The sequence below is a fragment of the Cornus florida genome, unplaced genomic scaffold (assembly GCF_030987335.1).
Source record: "Cornus florida cultivar Cherokee Brave unplaced genomic scaffold, ASM3098733v1 CherokeeBrave_3.0.0_Hap2_Chr11, whole genome shotgun sequence".
Taxonomy (NCBI): Eukaryota; Viridiplantae; Streptophyta; class Magnoliopsida; order Cornales; family Cornaceae; genus Cornus; species Cornus florida.
The window spans coordinates 116,916,029-116,937,761 of record NW_026775581.1 but is presented as its reverse complement, the minus strand read 5'-3'; positions in this window follow the sequence as shown (position 1 = coordinate 116,937,761).

Below are 21,733 nucleotides of genomic sequence, written 5' to 3'. Positions count from 1 at the left end.
TTGATTTAGAGGTTATTTATTATTTAATTGGAGTTCAATTAATTTCTTTTAGAGAAGTAGAAATTAAGTAATGAATTAATTTAATTGGGTCGATGGACTGAGCCGATTATTAATTCATTGTAACCAAAAAAATAATAAGCCCAATAGGATTCTTACTCATAGCCCAACTTGATTTTAGAATCCTATAAGATTTGAGACATGTGAATTAGAGATTGAGAAGGATTTATTGTTTTTTTTTTTTCTTATCTTTATGTTGCCTATATATACATGGTCTATGTATTTTTTAGGTGAGACTTTTGGAAAAGAAAAATGAATATATTTTTCTCTCTCTCTAGATTTTAGGGTTTGTTTTCTCATCTAATGGAGGCTCCTATAAGTTTAGTTTTCCAAGGTCATTCATGGAGACTTATGAGTGATTCCTGAAGTCCAGACCATTACCAAAAAAATGGAGATCCAAGGAGAAGGCATCTAGCAAACGGGATCTACAATAAGTGAGAACATTCACTTTAGAGGAGAGATCTAAGGTTTACTCAAACCTTGATGTAAGTATTCAATCTATTAATTGAATGATACATCATATTTTATTTTTACATAGAACTTGTCTCTATGTGATAAATCAAGATCTATGATTGAAAATCCCTCAGAAATTTTTTAAAACTTACACGTTTCCCAACAGTGGTATCAGAGCATGGTTTGATTCGTTACTAAAAATCATGTTTTTGTGAAAATCATCATTCATGGATCCAAATTATATATGCATATGTATATTTGAATATATGATCATGATGTATGCATATTCGAGAATGGATGATGATGTATGTTTGGGCCATGGATGAAACTTATAAGTTAATTGAATGTAATTTTATCTTTGGATGAATGTAATTAAGGCTTTGATTTAGCCGTTTGAAAGTTCAATGATGTAATTTAATTTTTTTCATTGTATTTCAAATTGTAAATATTTATTAAAGTCATGTAATCTTCATCAAAGGATACTATGAAGCTTCAAGAAGGTCCAAGAGGGTTTAATTTGGCTTCAGGAATTTTCTGAAATTTTTAGAATTTTTCTGGAATTTTTTGGGCTAAATAATGAATTCTGGAATTTTTTTAATTATTTATTGGAATTTTTCGGCATCTTTCCAGTGATCGGTGGGATGCCGGCAGCAAAGGAACTGCCGGAAGGTTAGATGGTGATCCGGTGCACCGCGGTACACCGTCATAAGGTGCAACCGAATCATCAACCATATGATCAGTCAACAATAGGAAGAATAATCCTGTGTAACGCGGCTTGCATGCGCTCCATGCGCCACCAGTGAAAAGGCGCGTGAGGACCATGCGCCGAAGACCAAGTCAGCGCCACAAGGCGCGTGCCAGTGTGTGGATTGCGCTGCTATTTTCTACACTCACATGCCCATGCATGGCACGCAATTCAACATTCTCCCAGTGTGTGCAGGCGTGTGAGAGTGCGTGGCACGCACTAGAGACCTCCAGAGGTGCGTCCAGGCACGGGTAGGACCATCCGGGCGCGTCCTAAACACCATTTTGCTTCTCCGGGCGCATACCAGCCTCCTGCAGGTGTTTGCAAGCCGATAAAGGACTCACGTGCAATTATTAGAGCAATTAAATGTTAAAAGCTAAACCCATTGGCCATTTTATTTGCTTTATCTGTCATTTATTTATTTATTTGACGTATGAAATGTATGGAATAGATAAATGTTAATTATTATTGTTCATGCATTGGATCCATAATTTTTTTGTACATGCCTTGATTTATATTAATTGAATTATGAAAATTAATTGGATTTGATTACTAATTAATTAGAGGGCATTTATTAGGAAACGGTAAAATTATTTTTGAAAATTATTTTTAAAAGTGTGCCTCAAATTAAATATTAATGAATCATTTAAAATTCAGATATTTTCTAAATTTAATTGGATTAAAATCAAAGCATTTTGCATGCATTGAATCATGAATTGAAAACCTTAATTATATATTATTAAAAGTTGAGTGAGAGCGGGGATTTTTATACATTACCCCATGGCCTTCGTTATTATAACTATTGTAATTAAATCTTAAAAAATAAGGCCCCACGCATGATTTGAAGAGTCTAAATATTACAAGAATGGTTGTCTCATGAAAATAAAAATATTAAATGTTCATTGTAATTAGATCTTTAAAAATAAGGCCCTATGCATGATTTAAAGAGTCTAGATTATAATGATAAAATATTTAATATTTTATTTTTCATTAGAACATTAATAACGTTATACACTTAATCTAAAATCAAGAGTGTTAGCTCACCAACGGAGTGGTCTGCACTAGGTGATTTTAAAAAGACTAAACATAATCAGAAATCATTTCATATATATGGACAAGGCATTGTCTTAAGAGATATGGAAATGATGGGATTTATCAGCCAATAGCAATAATAAATTTCGCCAACTGAATAAGTTATTGGTGTATTGGTTATCCGATTTTTCATGCAGTGGTAGAGGGACCCACATACTATTTTAATGGAAGTGCTCGCCTAATAGCAAATGAATCTCAGCAATAATAATAATAAATTCCTCCATCAGGATAAGTTATTGATGTATTGATTGTGTGATTTATTATGCTACGAAGTTGAGGAACCCACATTAATTAAATTGGATTATTTACCAATAGTGATAATGAATTCCTATACTAGATTTATTATACTATGTGGTTGACAAACTCATTTTAATTTTAAATATGCATGATAGTATTAATAATTCACCTTGAATATTGTATGAACGCATTTATATTCAGATTTATTGTGTCTAATCCATTTTATCTGTTTGCTAACATATTCAATGTAATTGGACATCATTTATACAGACTGGAAAAGGAACTTAGCTATTTTACTCACAACGTAAGGGTACAAAATGTATTTTTTACTCCTAAACCTAATCTTTTTACTTTAAGATACTCAAAAAAACATTAACACTTTTAATAAGTGAAATAAGACAAATGATATGATTTGGTGCAATATTCTAGAGTTTATCTCGAATACATTCCAAAGCTAATATTTATATTATTTTATTTACTTCAAGTATTATGTTAAATGTCAATGAAATATTTTGGTGAGATTAGATAGAGTATATGCCTAAGTACTATATCAGGTTTAAATACCATCAAGATAGCCTAAGGATCTCTAGTAAAAGGTCAAATTTTGGAAAATGATTGTTTATTATTTAAAAATTGAACTGGAGGTCAATAGGGCTGACTTGGGTGGTAAGTTTGAAGTTGACATAATTATTGGCTTGTTACCAAACTCATTCAACTCTTTTAGAGTGAACAAAATAAGGAACCAGTTTGAGTTCACACTCGCTGATATTCTTATAGAATTGGTAACAAATGAATGGATAATCAAAAGTATGGGTGTTCCTATCAATCTAGCCTAGTATATACCATCTTCTTCTAGACTCAAGTGGAAGGGCAAAGGAAAGGAGAATGATGATAATAGAACTAGGCTAGCACAAAACATGGGTATCCAAAAGGTTAAAGGGAATAAGACAATATATGTTGAGGGCGAAGGAAACTGTTTCTTTTGTCGCTAACTAAGACACTAAAGGATAAACTGTCTAAGCAATGATGTGGCATAGGAAAATGTATATTTAATCATTGAGCCATGTTATGTGGTTGTATATATTAATTCCTGAAGGATAGATTCTGGAGCCACTAAACATGTTTGTAATTCGTTGCAAGGATTTCAGGAATCCAGAAGCCTCGATGATATAGATATATATTTGCCTTTTGATCTGATGCCAAGGTTGTAGTTAAGTTAGTGGGAGTATAACATCTGAAATTAGAAAGTATGAGGATATTAGTATTAAAGAACTATCTTTATGCACAGATGTTAAACGCAATCTAATTCTTGTTTCATTTTTAGTTTATAAAAACTGTGTTATTATTTTTGTAAAACTGGTTTTATAAAATTGAATAGATGTGCGATTGTTTCTGGTGCATTAAAAGATGGTTAATATACTATAACCACAAGCTCTTAATATTTGCAGGATGTAGATACTAATATTGCATCTTCTAGATTGAATGTTAAGAGAAAATTTGTTATTCCTGACTCATTGTATTTTTAGTGTCTATTTATGGGTTGTAATCAGTCAAAATGAGAATCAAAGATTGGTCAAAGAAAGTTTATAACCAAGTGAGGTAGGGGAGCCTAAACCAAACTTGTGATCCTGTTTTGAAGGATAGATAACCCTAAGGGTTTAATTAGCCAAATGAAATAGACATAAAGAACAATTGAAGTTGGTACACATAGACACGTGTGGTCTTATGAACATCCAAGCAAGATTACTCACATTTTGGATAAATTTATCTGATGTGAGATAAGTTTTAAAATTTTTGGTATATTCCGAAAGTGTCAAGACTGATGTAGAGCATAGATTAGGTAAACTTATTAAAACACTTCGATCTGATCGTGGACATGAGTATTTCTTGGAATAGTGCAAAGACTATATGGTCAATGAGGGTGTTGTGTACCAGTTTTTTTTGCAATTGACACTCAATGAATTGAGGTGTCAAATAGGAATAACAGAATTTTGCTTAAACATGGTTAGATCTATAATAAGTTATGCTACATTATCTCTTTCATTTTAGGGTTTAGTGTTAAGGATATCGATACACATTATGAATTGCATTCCATCTTAGTCTGTCTCAAGGATATCTTTTGGGCTGTGTTTTTTACTAAATCTTAGTTTGAATCACATGCACATACGGGGTAGTCTTGCACATGTGCGCTTGATATGGACAAGTAAGTTGGAAGCAGATCATATGCATGATTGATTTGATGGCTACTCTAAAGGCACTAGGATGGATTATTTATGATCTCAATGATAAAAGTTGATTGTTTACACTCATTGTTTATCTATAGGAGGATCATATTATGAATCATATACCTAGTAGCATAATGTTAGAGAATATGGTATTAGTACCAGTTGTACCACATATGAACATACTTATTATAGAAATTAAGAATTATATTTGAATTCCCTATTAATGCGTTGGCATCATTTAGTACACAGATTCCTGCATCGGTACATTGTTGTAGTGGGAGGATTATCATCCAATCTGACAGAATCATGTTTTTAGGTAAGACATTTATAGACATCCCTATTAAACATGAGTTGGACCCAGTAAGCTACACGGAAGCGTGAACCGATATGGATACAGATCATTTTGGCGAGTTGCTATGAAATCAGAGTTGGAATCTATGTATTCTAATAAAATTTGGGATCTTGTAGAACTTTCTAAAAGGGTGATACCTATAGAAGGCAAGTTAATCTACAAAAGGATACCATAAGATTTTTTAATGAATGAACCATGTGTGTGCAAGGTAATGTCATTATTTTTCCTAATTCTATATATTAATGACATCCTACTCATTTAGAATGTTGTGGAAGTTTCGTCATCAGTAAAAAGGTAATTGTTTAATTACTTTGAAATAAAGGATCTTCAAGATATAAGCTATATTCCTAGGATCGAGCTTTTGCAAGATCAGGTTAAAAGAAAAATAGGCTTATATTAATAATCCTACATTGATAAAGTTTTGACTAGGTTTAGTATAAATAACTCTAAGAATGAGTTCTTACTTTATTGACATGGATTGCTCTCTCTAGTAAGTAGTTTTCCAAGACTAACAAAGGAGATTGAGAAAATGAGAGTGGAATAATATGCTTCGGCATGTGGGATTCTTATATATGCCATGGTCTATACTAAACAGGACATCCGCTACATAGTAGGGATAGTCAGTGGATATCAGTCCAATCCTGGATTTGATAACTGGTTTATTGTGAAAAATATTATAAAGTATCTTAGGAGAACCAATGATCTCATACTCATTTATGGATGTGATGATGTGGTTCCAGTCAGGTATGCTAGTTCTGATTTTAAATCAGTTGTAGATACTATGAGGTTCATGACTTGGTGTATGTTCACTCAATAGAAGGGAAATTAGTTTGTAGATTGTTAAGCAGATTTGAATTGCTAACTCAAACATGAAGGTAGGGTACTGTTACCCAAGAATTGACTCTAGAGGGGGGGTGAATAGAGTCAATGGCCAATTTTCGTAAATTATAGAAATACAATTTCTAATCAACAGTATGGCCAATTATGCAATAAACAAGATATGAAAGTAATCAATTTAGCACAACTGTAAAAGAGATAAGGGAAGAGAAACTGCAAACAATAACACGGCGATTTTTGCGAGGTTCGGAAACTCCTACTCCTCGGCTCAAGATCCCTCTTGAGACTTCCCAAACTCCTTAGAGCTTTTCCTTAATGGTGGAGAGCAAACCTTCAATTGAAGTAAAACCTTGCTTCTCTTTCTTGCTAGGAGAACACCCTTATCCTAGGCTTCCTTTGGGTCACACCAACCCTTTACAGTATCCTTGCTAAGAGACCACCTCTCTTAGTTTTACATAGGCCACACCAGCCCTTACAATTTCTTTGCTAAGAGAAACTCTTCCTCCTAGGCTTACAACAAATTTATAGATAGAATTTGTAGTACAAGAAATCCTCTCAAGAACTAATACAAATCAAACCTCACAATAGAATATATATGAAATCAAGTGAAGTTCAAACTCTAAGTATGAAATATATGAGAGATGATGAGGAAAATGCAGAACAAAAGCTCTGATGAAATACTAGAACAAAAGTTCAACAAAGGCTCACTAAATGCTCTCTGAAGTTCACTCTGGTTTAGCTATGGAAGCTTGTATATGAGATGAAGATTGATGTCTGAACAGAGGCTCTATGAGTGAGTAAAACCATAACGAAAGCTCTGTATAAAGGTAGAGCCAAAAGCTCTCTTTGATGCACTTGAATGAATGTTCTTGAATGCTCTCTCAAGTAGTATAATAGAGTTTACTCTATGAAGATTAAAATAAAAGCAAAAGCCCTTTTAATCTTTACTGGAATCTCTCAAGATAGAATAAGAGTGAAATGAGAAAGATGAAGAAAAGATAAGAACAAAAGCTCTCTTTGCAATGTAATATAATGTCTTTTAAAATCATGTATATTCTTTACAGACAAGCCCTCTATATATATAAAGAAATTCGTAGCTCAATATAGCTGTTAGAAGTGGTTAGAGGAATTAAATGCAGAAAAATTGCCATTGTAATTCAAAACCCTCAAAGGAGCCGGCTCTTTGTAAAAATGGAGGCGGCTTAATTTCAAATGGAGGCGACTCCATTAAAAAAGTGGAGCATGCTCTTTTTCTAAAATGGAGGCGGCTCAATAAAAAAATGAGTCTTCTCTAGTTTTGTAGAGCCTTCTCTACTTTCCTAAGCCTTCTCTAATTTTGTAGAGCCTTCTCTAGTTTTTCATTGAGCCTTTTCTATTTTTTTGAGCCTTCTCTAATTTTTTATAGAGCCTGCTCCATTGGCCTTGAGAGAGCTGTCTCTATTTCTTATAGAGGCTGCTCTTGCTTCATGAAGGCTGCCGCTAAATTAGATTGGACAGAAAAAAAAAAATGCATGACTTCAAATGGACATAACTCAGTCTATGAAACTCCAAATGAGGTGAAATTTAAGTCTAAATTTATTTTCTTGAAGTCAGTTATCTAAACCCACTGGCCTTGCTCAAAAATTCCAACCATAGAAAAAGTTATGGCTGTTTAAGTGCAACCTGGTCAGAATTTTCGCAGAGCAGAATCAAGTATTTTGTGAAGCTTATATCTCAGTCATTTTAAACCCAATTTAGGTGAAATTTGAGTCTAAACTCAAGGGCTCAAAGTCAGATTTCCAATGCCACTGGCCTTGTGTAAAAATTCTAACTACACAAATAGTTATAGCAGTTTTAGTGCAAGCTGGTCTGAAATTTTCTGGGCTGAAAAATGTTTCTTTTGAGATATCCATCTTTCTAGCACCTAGGACTTTGATGAATGATTCAATTTTGTTCAAGGGCTATTTCTAGGAGTCTAGGGACATATGAAGATGATAAATTTCAAGTGCATTGTGTCCTAGAGTCATTTACCAAATTTTGGCAACAAAGGCTTTAAAGATGAAAAATTAATTCAATGCCTTTTCTTTTTCTTTTTAGAGACCAAAATAAATATTATGATTAATGTGCATGGTCTTAGCATTTCTAGCTTAAGTTGTGAGTTTTTTCAAAGCTTATGCATGCTTGAACTAACTCATTCTTAGCAAAGACTTCATATGTTAAATATATATGTATTGAAATTCATAGTCTAACGCTAATGATGTTGGAGCATGTAAATGATGTATGATATGCATGGTCCTATAGAGATGAGCTTCAAATGAATTCATAAAGACTTTGACATTGAATCTTAAGCTCTCACCATCCTATCTACCCTTTTCTTCATTCTTTGACCATGATCGTTTAGGCTTGATGAAGACTTTCTTTCTTTCTTTGAAATGTTTTGTGTGATCTTTGAAGTCCGAGTTCTTCTTTAATTTCTTGCACTTTGATGCTTCCTTGAATCCATTGTTTGAGTGTTTAGAATGCTTGAAATAGAACTTCTAGCTCATCATTGAGGATTGAATGATTGATCAATTATACATCACTCAATGAAAATATTAGTACATAAACATCATTAATGGTTTGTAATCATCAAAACATAAGATTGACCTTGAGATAAAATCCTTAGGCCAACAATCTCCCCCTTTTTGATGATGACAAAACATTAATGTGTTTATTGTCAAGGTGGAGTTGCATTTTGAAAGAATGCTCCCCCTATCAATAAGCATATTTTGAATATCACATCATGCTTAATCTTACAACAATTATTTTTAGGAGTCTCCCCCTATCAATATGCATCTCTCAAAATATATAATTAAAAAGCAATATAATAGACACATAAGCATAAGAACACATCTTTCTCCCCCTTTATCATCTCAAAAAGGCGGGGGGAAAAAAAGTTACTTGCCATCGCACGAAATAACAGAGAAAAAATGAATTAAAGGGCAAATGAAGATATATAAATAGCAAAAATTTCATTTTATAAATAGCAAATTTCAATACATAAGAAGAATGTTGACACAGATGCCATCTGGAGGAGGATTGGGATCACTAGGGCCAGATTCATGATCATGGGTAAGTTGAGTACTCCTATTTTGGCTATGAGAATGATTCTTTATACGTGAAGAAGAAGCTATAGAATAAAAATTTTGAATACTCAAAAAACACTCAAAATAGAAATTCAATGGAAGTAAAAGTTAAAATCCCAAGCATTTGTGCAAATAAAAACTAATTTAATTTGCACATCCAGCCATAGTTTTAAGAGCAAAGAGAATGCATACTTGAAACCCCTTAAGACAATTGTTGAGCAACAAGGTCAATGGATGTGGAATTGATAAAATCATCCTTGAAATGGAAACCTAATATGGAACTTGAATGGAATCACAGTAAAACTTACAATTTAGAGCATAGATTCACAAAACAAGCCCAAAATTTGTGTTCAAATCACCACATGATATTTCTGGGGTTATGAGGGTTTGACAAAGAATGATTTAAGATAAAGTGCAAAGAGAGAATCATGCTTAAATAATGGTGACGGGAATATCAAAGAGGCATGAATTTAAGAGGAAAAGTAAATGAGTCTTACCTTAGAGGATGAACTTAACATTAAATGAAATTGGAGATTTAATTCATATACTCATTCAATAGTGAAGATTTTAAGAACAGATGACTGAATATATAAATTAGAAGCAAGTAGTGATGGATTAAAGATTGAGATGAGTGAGAAATTAATCACTAAAAATCATTTAAAAGGCAAGAATCATATGAACTTTAAAGAGAATTTTGATAAAGGAAGCTTACTTATAAAGATGCCCAACAAGAGTCCTAGCCGAGATGCTTACCCACTGTTGCTTTTGGAAAGCTTTTTGGAATGATTCAATCTTAAAAGCTCAAAATAGGAAGTGTCTAGACCTGTATCTAACATCAATGATGGAGCTCACAGTTGTTGGAATCTGCCATCATGTTGGTGATGCTACAACTGTGACCGAATCAATTTGAGAGACTGAAGCTTGCTTGGTCAAAGTTTCGCTGCACTGATATAAAGCTAAAGAGTAGCTCGGTTGGTACTGGAATTAATAGAACTCAAATGAACCTTGAGTTTTTAGTCTATGTTACTGGAAGTTCCAACTGAGTTGCAATACAGAAACATGCTGAGAGCAATATAAATGGGCAACATTGTGGGAGCCGGCTCACATGTTTATAGAGCTGGCTCAATGAATTTCTATAGAGCTGGCTCTTAGTGAATGGAGCAGGCTCTTGTTTGATGCACTTATGGAGCCGGCTCTTCTAGTTTCTAGAGCCGACTCTGTGGCTAGTTATGAGAGATGCAGAGAGATCCAGAGAGTAAAAAAAATATGCAGGTTTTAGGAGCCGGCTCTTGTTTTTATAGAGCCTGCTCTCTTAATTTATAAAGCCTGCTCTTATGTAAAGGGAGCTAACTCTTTCTTAAAATTTTTGAGATCCCGAGAGCATGCAATTTGATACCATTTGTGGAGTAGGCTATGTTTTGTGTAGAGATGGCTCTTTTTTTCTTCAAAGAAATGGCTCTACTCTGAATGGAGCTGGCTCTGCTGCAGTTTATTGGTTTATCTTCTCATAAAAGCTCAGAGGTTAAGTAATTCATTTCACAATTTAATTTCAGCCTCAAAATCTGTTATAGACCAGTTTCTGTAGAAACTCTGTACTCAGGGACAAAACTGTAAAATCACTGCACCACTGCATTGAATTCGAAGCCCTCAGACATATTTCATGTTAATACACTTACTCAGACAATAATTACATCAAGATAAGCATGGTATACAATTTTCATAGTTTGAATTCCAGATTTTCAAGCCTTAAACCTTAACAGCTTAGGTTTACTAGGCCAAACTTCAAGTTGGTCAGTTTTGATGTAACTTCTGAACTTCACTAGCCTCTATTTAACTACAGACACTTTCTAGAATGATTGACAGATGAATCACAGCAAGATATTAACACTTCCTTACATAAATCAGAGGCTGAACCAGAAAATAAGCTTAAATGAGGGTTAGGGATATGAAAAACTTACTTCAACTTAACTTTATTCAAGTGAGCACCTCCTGCAGATGTAAACATGATATAAGAGCTTATTTAAACCTTCTTCAAGCTAAGATAGTGATTCCAGCACATTTAAGTCCTTCCAGACACCTTTTGCACCAGATTTTCAGTTTATTAGGCATCCATCATCACTTCAATGTATTTTGCATTTGCTCACTGATTTCTAAGAATGTATTCAGCTTTCATTCTTGATTAAGAACTCAGGAAATCATATGTTCATATGGCCTCTCAAGACACTCTCATTTAGCTTTCTTTTCTAGGATTTTCTTATTACTTTGAGGCTCACTCTTTCAATTTGCTATAATAGCCTTTGTATAGACCACACACTTCCAACCCTTAGGAAAGCAATATACATTCTCATTCTTCATTTTAATGAGATGGCTCTTCCAATGAGATCTGTTCCTCAAGTTAAACAATCTCATTTTCTATATGCATGGAAGTGACACAATTAAGTATAGATAAAACATTTAAGATCACAAAAGCATATAGATGACTTTTTATATATTGCAACTTTAATACATTTGATAAGGTTCACATGAAATAGTATTGATGGTCTACATTAGATAACGTATGCTTTCATTTGATGGCATATCTTCCAATAAATCTATCACAAAGATTAGGCATAGTAAATCTAAAGATCATTTAAAAGACAGAGAATCATTTCATGTTAGCATGTTCATAACTCATATGCAAAAACAAACTACTTTTATGCAAAATATCAAAACATAGACATTTTTACATCTATTAGGAACAAGTAGCATATCAAGAACGTCATGCTTAGAATTTCATAATTGAATTCTTCATATAAAAGCATATTAATGAGAAAGGAATTATTTATCCATGGTACTAACTCCATTAGCTTGGAAGTTGTTTCAAAGTGATGCATCATTTAATCCTTGATTGATGCCAACAAGTAACCCTATAAGACAAGGTTGCATATTTTTCTTTTGGTACCCAAATTTTCTTGGGTCCATATAAGTTAGGCAATGGAACATAAGTTCCTTTTGGAACCCAAACCTTCTTTGACCTCAACTTCTTTCTAAATGGACAATCATGAATTTTGTGTCCTAGCCTCTTACAATAATTGCATATAAAGGAATGGGTACCACTTTTGACAAAGTGATCATACAAAGGTTTTCTTCTTCTCAACAAGCATCCATCTATAGTATGAGGATCATGTCTTATCTCATTTTTGAAATAGACAACTCTTTGATTTCCAAGCATAGAACTTAAGTTCTCTTTTCCTTTGGTTGTCTTTTCTAAAGTGCTATTTTGATCATCAATGATTTCCTTTGAAAAATTATACTCGGAAACGCAATCAATTGATGGTGGCTCTATAAATAGTACATTATCCTTTTCCTTTTTCAAGGATTCATTTTCAAGTTGGATCTTTTGTAATTCTTGCACAAGAAAATGGTTTTTCATTTTCAAAGAATCATTTTCCATTTGGACTTTTTCATGTCTTTGAGAGAGATTGTGATTTTCCTTTTTAAGAGAAGCACATTTCACAGTCATATTTTCTAGCACACCATGTAACTCTTTAAACACATCAAGTAATTCATTATGTGCATCAACTAGTTCATTATAAGAGGCTTCTATATCAAAAAAATTCATGATTAGAATTTACCTCATCTTCATTGGCCATGAGACAAAGTTTGTCCAACTCTTTAATGTCACTTGCCTCTTTGCTAGAAGCTTGGAGAGCTATACTCTTCTTTTGAGTTGCTTTATTTACTTCACTATAGGAAGAAGAGTAAGTTCTACTAAGAAAATTCAAATGATTAGTAATGTTAGTAGAACTAGAATACATCTCACTAACTAATTCATTTTCATTTATGATGGAAGCAGCATCTTTTTCAATAAGCATAGGCAAATATGATTCCTCACCATTAATTGATCCTCCATAGGCTAATTCAAGTGAGTTCCAAATTTCTTTAGCTGTTTTACAAAAGATAATATTATTGAACTCATTTTTGCTTAATGCACAATAAGATGGCATATGGCTAAAGTATTGCATTGTATTAATCTATGATCATTTTCATCTCATTCGCCTTTTAATTTAGAAATTTCATTCCCTTCAATAACTTTGGTTGGGATATGACCACCATTTTTGACAACTTTCCATAAATCAATATCAATACTTTTTAAGAAGGCCCTCATTCTAATTTTCTAATAAATATAATCATTTCCATCAAAACAAGGAGGTTTATCAATGGGATAACCTTCTAAGTGTGTGATACTACTATTATTGCCCATGATTGTACTATAAGACGGTTAAGTCCTTTAATAGAGTTTAGGCTCTGATACCAATTGTTACCCAAGAATTGATTCTAGAGGGGGGGTGAATAGAGTCAATGGCCAATTTTCGCAAATTATAGAAATACAATTTCTAATCAACAATATAACCAATTATGTAATAAACAAGATATGAAAGTAATCAATTTAGCACAACTGTAAAAAAGATAAGGGAAAAGAAATTACAAAAAATAACACGGCGATTTTTGTGAAGTTCGGAAACTCCTACTCCTCGGCTTAAGATCCCTCTTAAAACTTCCCAAATTCCTTAGAGCTTCTCCTTAATGGTGGAGAGCAAACCTTCAATTGAAGCAAAACCTTACTTCTCTTTCTTGCTAGGAGAACACTTTTCTCCTAGGCTTCTTTTTGGGTCACACTAACCCTTTATAGTATCCTTGCTAAGAGACTACCTCTCTTAGTTTTACATAGGCCACACCAGCCCTTATAATTTCTTTGCTAAGAGAAACTCTTCCTCCTAGGCTTACAGCAGATTTGTAGATAGAATTTGTAGTACAAGAAATCCTCTCAAGAACTGATACAAATCAAACCTCACAATAGAGTATATATGAAATCAAGTGAAGCTCAAACTCTAAGTACGAAATGTATGAGAGATGATGAGGAAAATGCAGAACAAAAGCTCTGATGAAATACTAGAACAAAAGTTCAGCAAAGGCTCACTAAATGCTCTCTGAAGTTCACTCTGGTTTAGCTATGGAAGCTTGTATATGAGATGAAGATTGATGTTTGAACAGAGGCTCTATGAGTGAGTAAAACCAGAACGAAAGCTTTATATAAAGGTAGAGCCAAAAGCTCTCTTTGATGCACTTGAATGAATGTTCTTGAATGCTCTCTTAAGTAGTGTAACGACCCGCTCCACCACATGGTATGATATTGTCCGCTTTGGGCCTGAGCCCGCACGGTTTTGCTCTTGGGCTTCACCCCAAAAGGCCTCATACCAATTGGAGGTGACACACTTACATATAAGCACTTCACCTTTCCTCTACCCAGGCGATGTGGGACTTGTGCACCCGTAGCTCGCCAATGTGGTAGCCTGACAGTGTCTCTTGCACCCACCCACAACACACCCGCCCACAAGGTCATCACAATCCACCCCCCATGGAGGCCTGACGTCCCCGTCGGCACACTTCCAGCTGGGTCAGGCTCTGATACCATTTGTAACGACCCGCTCCACCACATGGTATGATATTGTCCGCTTTGGGCCTGAGCCCGCACGGTTTTGCTCTTGGGCTTTACCCTAAAAGGCCTCATACCAATTGGAGGTGACACACTTACATATAAGCACTTTACCTTTCCTCTACCCAGGCGATGTGGGACTTGTGCACCCGTAGCTCGCCAATGTGGTAGCCTGACAGTGTCTTTTGCACCCGCCCACAACACACCCGCCGCTTCGTCCGTGGTCCGATTGAGCTGAAATTTGGAGGATAGGTTCATGACTCAGTGTCGCACAATCTGAACGGTGGAGATCAGATTTTGAGTTCAGGAATAGTGTTTCGTACCCGTGAACAGTAACCGGGTTTTGGAACTCGCCGGGATTTTTTAAGAAGACGACGTTGAAACTTTGAACAAAAGTTTCTGAGGCAAGATTCTATCCTTACTCTTTCCCTTAGGCTTTATACTCTTTACACTCTTAAATGATTCCAGGATTAATGAAGATTAAACCAAACTAAAATGATATCTGTTTTGCTATGAAACTGGTAGTTACAGTAGTATTGTATGCTTGTTCAACCTAGACTAAGCATGTTTGTGGATGCATTGTGGTTCTGTGGTTCATGTTTTTCCTTACCACTACTAGTATAAATTATTGGAAGGATGGGTCTAGATGATAGCTATCTTAACTTCTGTAATAGCAACTGTTGGAACTTAAATACTAGGAGGATTTGAGTTTAACACTAGATCAGTTTTGTGGAACACTATAATTTGAGCATGTCTACATACATAGTGTGAATATTGTTTTAATGCTTACATTATCACAGTTAGTATCAACTGTGGAGGTTAGGATTTTGTGATACATACCCTACATATCTGTATGTCATTTGTAAGGTGTTAAATGGAAGTTTTAATTAATTCTGTCTTTATATCAGACTAAAGGGAACAACTTAAATTGGGCATGTATATGTTGTTGTTGTGACCCTGTTTATCAATGCTTATTTTATCACTGCTAACATTGAATGTTGGATGTTGGAATTTAGTTGATATATACTTGATTTATTGGTATTATTAACTACTAGAGGATTGGAAAGTAGGCACCGGTATGAGATGGTGGCATACTAAGGATGGGTTTGGTTTTTAAAACAATACCATTACCCACCTACTTGGAATAAGGATGGGATTAACTAAAAGTTAAGTCCCGTGGATTTGTATTGTCATGGCAACTACTTGTTAAGCGGCAATACCAGGGATTTTGGATGGATTTTATATATGTACTGTTATGGTGCCTCGGTATGAGCTTGAGCCTCAGGACCGATGGCTAGGGAGCATATATGCATCGGGATGTGTAGCTGGCTACGATGGTTGGAGGTGTACCCTGTTTAGGTATAGGTACATATGCCCACTTCGTGTGCGTTTTAGCATGTTACCTCTATTCAGGTTGAGACCGGCCTGTAGTCCAGTGAGAGTCCTTTAGTGTGACTATATATATATATTTACGGACTAATAGCTATTGTTGAATTGTTTAGGATGTACATGCATATCGGGCCTCTGTTTAGATTGTAGTAATATAGAACTTGCGCGTGGGCCTGACCCACTTCTATTTTTCAGGTACACGACAGTTCCAGGCTTAGACGTGTTTGTGCTGAGCAGAGGTCTCTATTCACTCTTCCGACGATGTAGGGCTCTCTCTATAGTTTTATTTCTGGACGTTTATTACAGTTGTTCTATCTTCCGTTTGGATGTTTAATAGGGGTCCACTAGAGTTGGATTCCCAAGTTGTAAACTGATGGAGTTTTGGAGTTTGGGTTTGATGGATTTTAATAATTATAATATTTTGCGGATTCTATTTTTAGTTCCTTCCAGCTTTAATTTCATTTCTTAATTTATTTTGTATTCCGTGTTCATTATAAAATATTAATTGTTTGATATTCCCTCGGGTTTGAGCCTGGGCCTGATCAACCCGTGTCTCGGATCCGAAGGGTATCACAGGTAGTATAATAGAGCAAAAACTCTATGAAGATTAAAACAAGAGCAAAAGCCCTTTTAATCTTTACTAGAATCTCTCAAGATAGAATAAGAGTGAAATGAGAGAGATGAAGAAAAGATAAGAACAAAAGCTCTCTTTGCAATGTAATATAATGTCTCTTAAAATCGTGTATATTCTTTGCAGACAAGCCCCCTGTATATATAAAGAAATTCGTAACTCAATATAGCTGTTAGAAGTGGTTAGAGGAATTAAATGCAGAAAAATTGCCGTTGTAATTCAAAACCCTCAAAGGAGCCGGCTCTTTGTAAAAGTGGAGGTGGCTCAATTTCAAATGGAGACGGCTCCATTAAAAAAGTGGAGCAGGCTCTTTTTCTAAAATGGAGGCGGCTCAATAAAAAAATGTAGCCTTCTCTAGTTTTGTAGAGCATTCTCTAATTTTGTAGAGCCTTCTCTAATTTTGTAGAGCCTTCTCTAGTTTTTCATTGAGCCTTCTCTATTTTTTTGAGGCTTCTCTAATTTTTCATAAAGCCTGTTCGATTGGCCTTGAGAGAGCTGGCTCTATTTCTTATAGAGGCTGCTCTTGCTTCATAAAGGCTGCCGCTAAATTGGATTGGACAGAAAAAAAAGTGCATGACTTCAAATGGACATAACTCAGTCCATGAAACTCCAAATGAGGTGAAATTTGAGTCTAAATTTATTGTCTTGAAGTCAGCTATCTAAACCCACTAGCTTTGCTCAAAAATTCCAACCATAGAAAAATTTATGGTTGTTTAAGTGCAACCTGGTCAGAATTTTCGCAGAACAGAATCAAGTATTTTGTGAAGCTCATATCTCAGTCATTTTAAATCCAATATGGTCAAAGGTCAGGGGGTATAGGTGGAATTAATCCAATTATATACATATATAATGTGATTAAGTTGCACATTACATCCATAAACATCTCCATTAGCGCCATAAATAACACAAAATATTCTCCAAGCTAGCTAAGCGAGTGTTTAGAAAATATGGTACCTGGATGCCAAAAAGTAGTACCTTCAGTTCAAAAACATAGTACATTTGGGAAAAAAATGGTACCTTCGCAAAAAGAGACTTATTTTTGCAATTGAAAATGGTATTACACCCCACACCGCTAATTAAGTTACACATTACATCTATAAACAGCTCCATTAGCGCCATGAATAGCACAAAATATATTCCAAGCTAGCTAAGCGAGTATTTAGAAAACATGGTACCTGGATGCCAAAAAGTAGTACCTTCAGTTCAAAAACGTAGTACCTTTGGAAAAAAAAGTGGTACCTTTGCAAAAAGGACTTATTTTTGCAATTGAAAATGGTATTACACCCCACACCACTAATTAAGGTGCACATTACATCCATAAACAGCTCCATTAGCACTATGAATAATTTAAAATATTCTCCAAGCTAGCTAAATGAGTGTTTAGAAAATATGGTACCTAGATGCCAAAAAGTGGTACCTTCAGTTCAAAAACGTGGTACCTTTGGAAAAAAAGTGGTACCTTTGCACAAATGACTTATTTTTGCAATTGAAAATGGTATTACACCCCACACCTCTAATTAAGTTGCATATTACATCCATAAACAGCTCCATTAGCGCCATGAATTACACAAAATATAGTCCATGCTGGATAAGCGAGTGTTTAGAAAACATGGTACCTGGATGATAAAAGGTAGTACCTTTAGTTCAAAAATGTGGTACCTTTGGAAAAAAGTGGTACCTTCACAAAAGAAACTTATTTTTGCAATTGAAAATGGTATTACAACCTACACTGTTAATTAAGTTGCACATTACATCCATAAATAGCTCTATTAGCGCCATGAATAATATATACTCCAAGCTAGCAAAGCTAGTGTTTAGAAAACATGATACCTGGACGCCAAAAAGTAGTACCTTCAGTTCAAAAGCGTGGTACCATTGGAAAAAAAAAAAGTGGTACCTTCGCAAAAGGGACTTATTTTTGCAATTGAAAATGGTATTACACCCCACACCGCTAATTAAGTTGCATATTACATCCATAAACAACTCCATTATGACCATAAATAATACAAAATATACTCCAAGTTAGCTAAGCGAGTGTTTAGAAAACATAGTACCTGAATGCCAAAAGTGGTACTTTCAATTCAAAAATATGGTACCTTTGGAAAAAAAGTGGTACCTTCACAAAATGGACTTATTTTTGCAATTGAAAGTGGTACCTTCACTTGGAACATTGTTTCTTTGCTATTTTTTTTTTTTAATTCTACAATATATCCTAAACACAATTATTCTCTACTTGATAGGTAAAGAAGTTGTTTTTAAGCCAGTTTCATAATTCTACTTTACTTGATATCTAGCTGATTGGCAATGTTGAATAAATAACCAAAAACATTCTTAATAATCATTTGTACATCTAAATGGAACATTGCTAATCAGCTAAATATTAACCAAAGGTAAGGAAGATACAAGTATTTTTCATATATAGAAGCCCTTTTACTTTCTAATGGAACTAACAATCTATGTCTTGTGCCTGTGTTAAATACATAAATGATGCATGTCTTCAATATGAAAAAAATAATAATAATAATGCACACATCATATCATATCACCACATACAACATAAGACGTATTAATGAAAATAACAAAAATCCATTACTTTTCATTAAGCAAAAAAATTAAGTCCAGTACTATGTTTACAAAATATTTAAAGCCACCATGAATATTAAAAAAGTTCACATCCATCCAATATGATAATGTTAATAAGGAATAAAAACTAAACCACTAAATTAAAAAAGAAAAAACCATCTTTTTCAAAATAAGAACATAACCATCAATTATGAACATATATTAGATTCCCTCGTTCGAACAAAATCTTGACGGCAACAATCGATCCTTCAATCACATTCATGTAATAAATAAAAAAAATTCAAGTTTATTACATTAAATGAAATCAGCACATGGCTCTATTAAAAATTTAGTAGCACACAATGCAAAAAAAAATAATATTTGAACGAATTTAAAACTTACTTGAACATGAAAAGTCATAGTGATTGGGAAGGTTTTGTGCATAAATTAAATAAATAAAGGAAGGTTAATACAAATTGTCATAAGGGAATTCACTTTTAAGATGATTGGTGAAGCTTCTTAGCTTTCTAAAATATATACAAAAATAAAATAATAATAATCTCAAAAGAGTGGCAAAACAAACCAAAAACCCTAGAATTTAAGCCAATAGCTAAAAGAATAAGAAAGTTCAGATCCAGAACGTCCTTAAACAAGTACAATAGATAAGGTACTTTTGCTAAAAATACCTAAAATGTTGTCTTTAGAAACAACAAAACGCAATTCCAGTTTTCAGTGCCCCAAACATGGTTCAACATTTTTTGGAAAGTATTTCGCATCCAAACAAATCATGCCCTATGTTGGTCAGTTTTCGGAATTCTATCCGTTAATATTTCGCCTAAACTAAATAGCAGAGTTCCTTCAAGTCTCTAACATGTACACAAAAGATGGGTATATTGGGAAGCTTGACACCATTAGAGTAGTATTTGATGACTTCGAGTAAAGGCTAACTACATACTTTGTTTCCATTTAATATTTACATATATTATAAATACAAATTAATTTTTACTGTATGTTATAAGGGAATGACATCCAAATTAATTTTCATCATGCCTCTCGAAAGACAACTTGCTGACATAAATAATTATCCTATTAATTTTCATTATCTGCTATTAGATGGAATTCACAATTGATGTGCATTTTTGCTGTCTGGCTACCCATAATTGGAATTGGCAGGAAAATTGAGATAATTTCTGAGATTGAAAGAGGGTATATGTTGAAATTAATCCATTCAAGTTTGGATTAATTTCAACATTTAAGGGGAGAACATCAAATCAATAACAACCCATTCTCCTTTAAGCATACCTAATGCCAATCTCCACCGAACTATCCAAGCCAAATCACACCCACAAAGAGATCACAAGACAGCAAATACCGCTATAGAGGAGTGCAGCGAAGCAGCCCCAAAAACCAGATTCAACCATTATATATATATATATATATATATATATATATATATATATATATATATATACCCTTAATCTCACAATCAAATTCATATTCTCGTAATCTATCTCGCAACATCAAAACTAAAAGAAAGTAGAAAGTATAATAAAACTCACAATTAGGGATGAAATTGAAGAACTATTGAAGCACCGGTAAAGAGTACAAGATTGAAGCAAAAATGGAAGCCATAACCAAGGTTACTCCTCCTTGAATCTAGATCAACCAGCTGCAGAGTTTTCCCTTGGAACGGAGAAAGATTAGGCAGGATTCTTGTTCTATTGTTTGGAAGGGATCAACCATGAAGCTGAAATTTAGGGCTTATTGGGCGATATTTTTTTCCATAAGTAAATAGTGAGGGAATGGTATTAATTTAAAGTAATTTTGGGTCCAATATGAACGATGTAACAAGCATGTCGTTAAAAAAATAAATAAATAAATAGAAGAAGAAGAAGATAGGCCTTTAAAATAAAATAAAATGGGCAATTAAATATAAGCCGTGAATATAACATTTAACGACTTGTCCAAGACATAAAGGCTTAAATAGTACTTAATAAAGCTTGTTTTTTTTATGCATGTCATTAATCACAGGTTGTAAAAGAGTATTTTTCTTGTAGTGGAGTGTCCAATCATCCCCAAAGTATCATCACAAAGAACACAGTCTTCATGTAACATACAAAAATACAGCTAAATTAATGTAGGATCCAAAATATAAACAGAAACATTTCAGATAGTTCAATTCTTTTCAGCAACATTATATTCTAACATGTCCTTGCTAAACATGCATGTGATTCCTACCACCCCCGATTAGAGTTTGTGTATGAGAGGGAACTCATTTAACTAAGCAATTTCCAACTTAACTTAACATATCACATGAGGCTTCAATTGAAATGTGCATTAGTAACAAAGTGAGCTCCTTTACCGTAAATAAGTGTCCACAATAATTGCAAGAAAAATTCACAAGATTTGACAACGAAAAAAAAAATGGAAGAAAAGGGCTAACATTAATTCAAAACAATCAGGTAAACTGTTATAACCTATAAATATTGCAGCTTTCCAGTTCACATTTTTTTTTAGTTTAATCCAAATACCCAGTTGTGGTCAAAGGATTTGTCTCATCTAAGGTGTTGGGA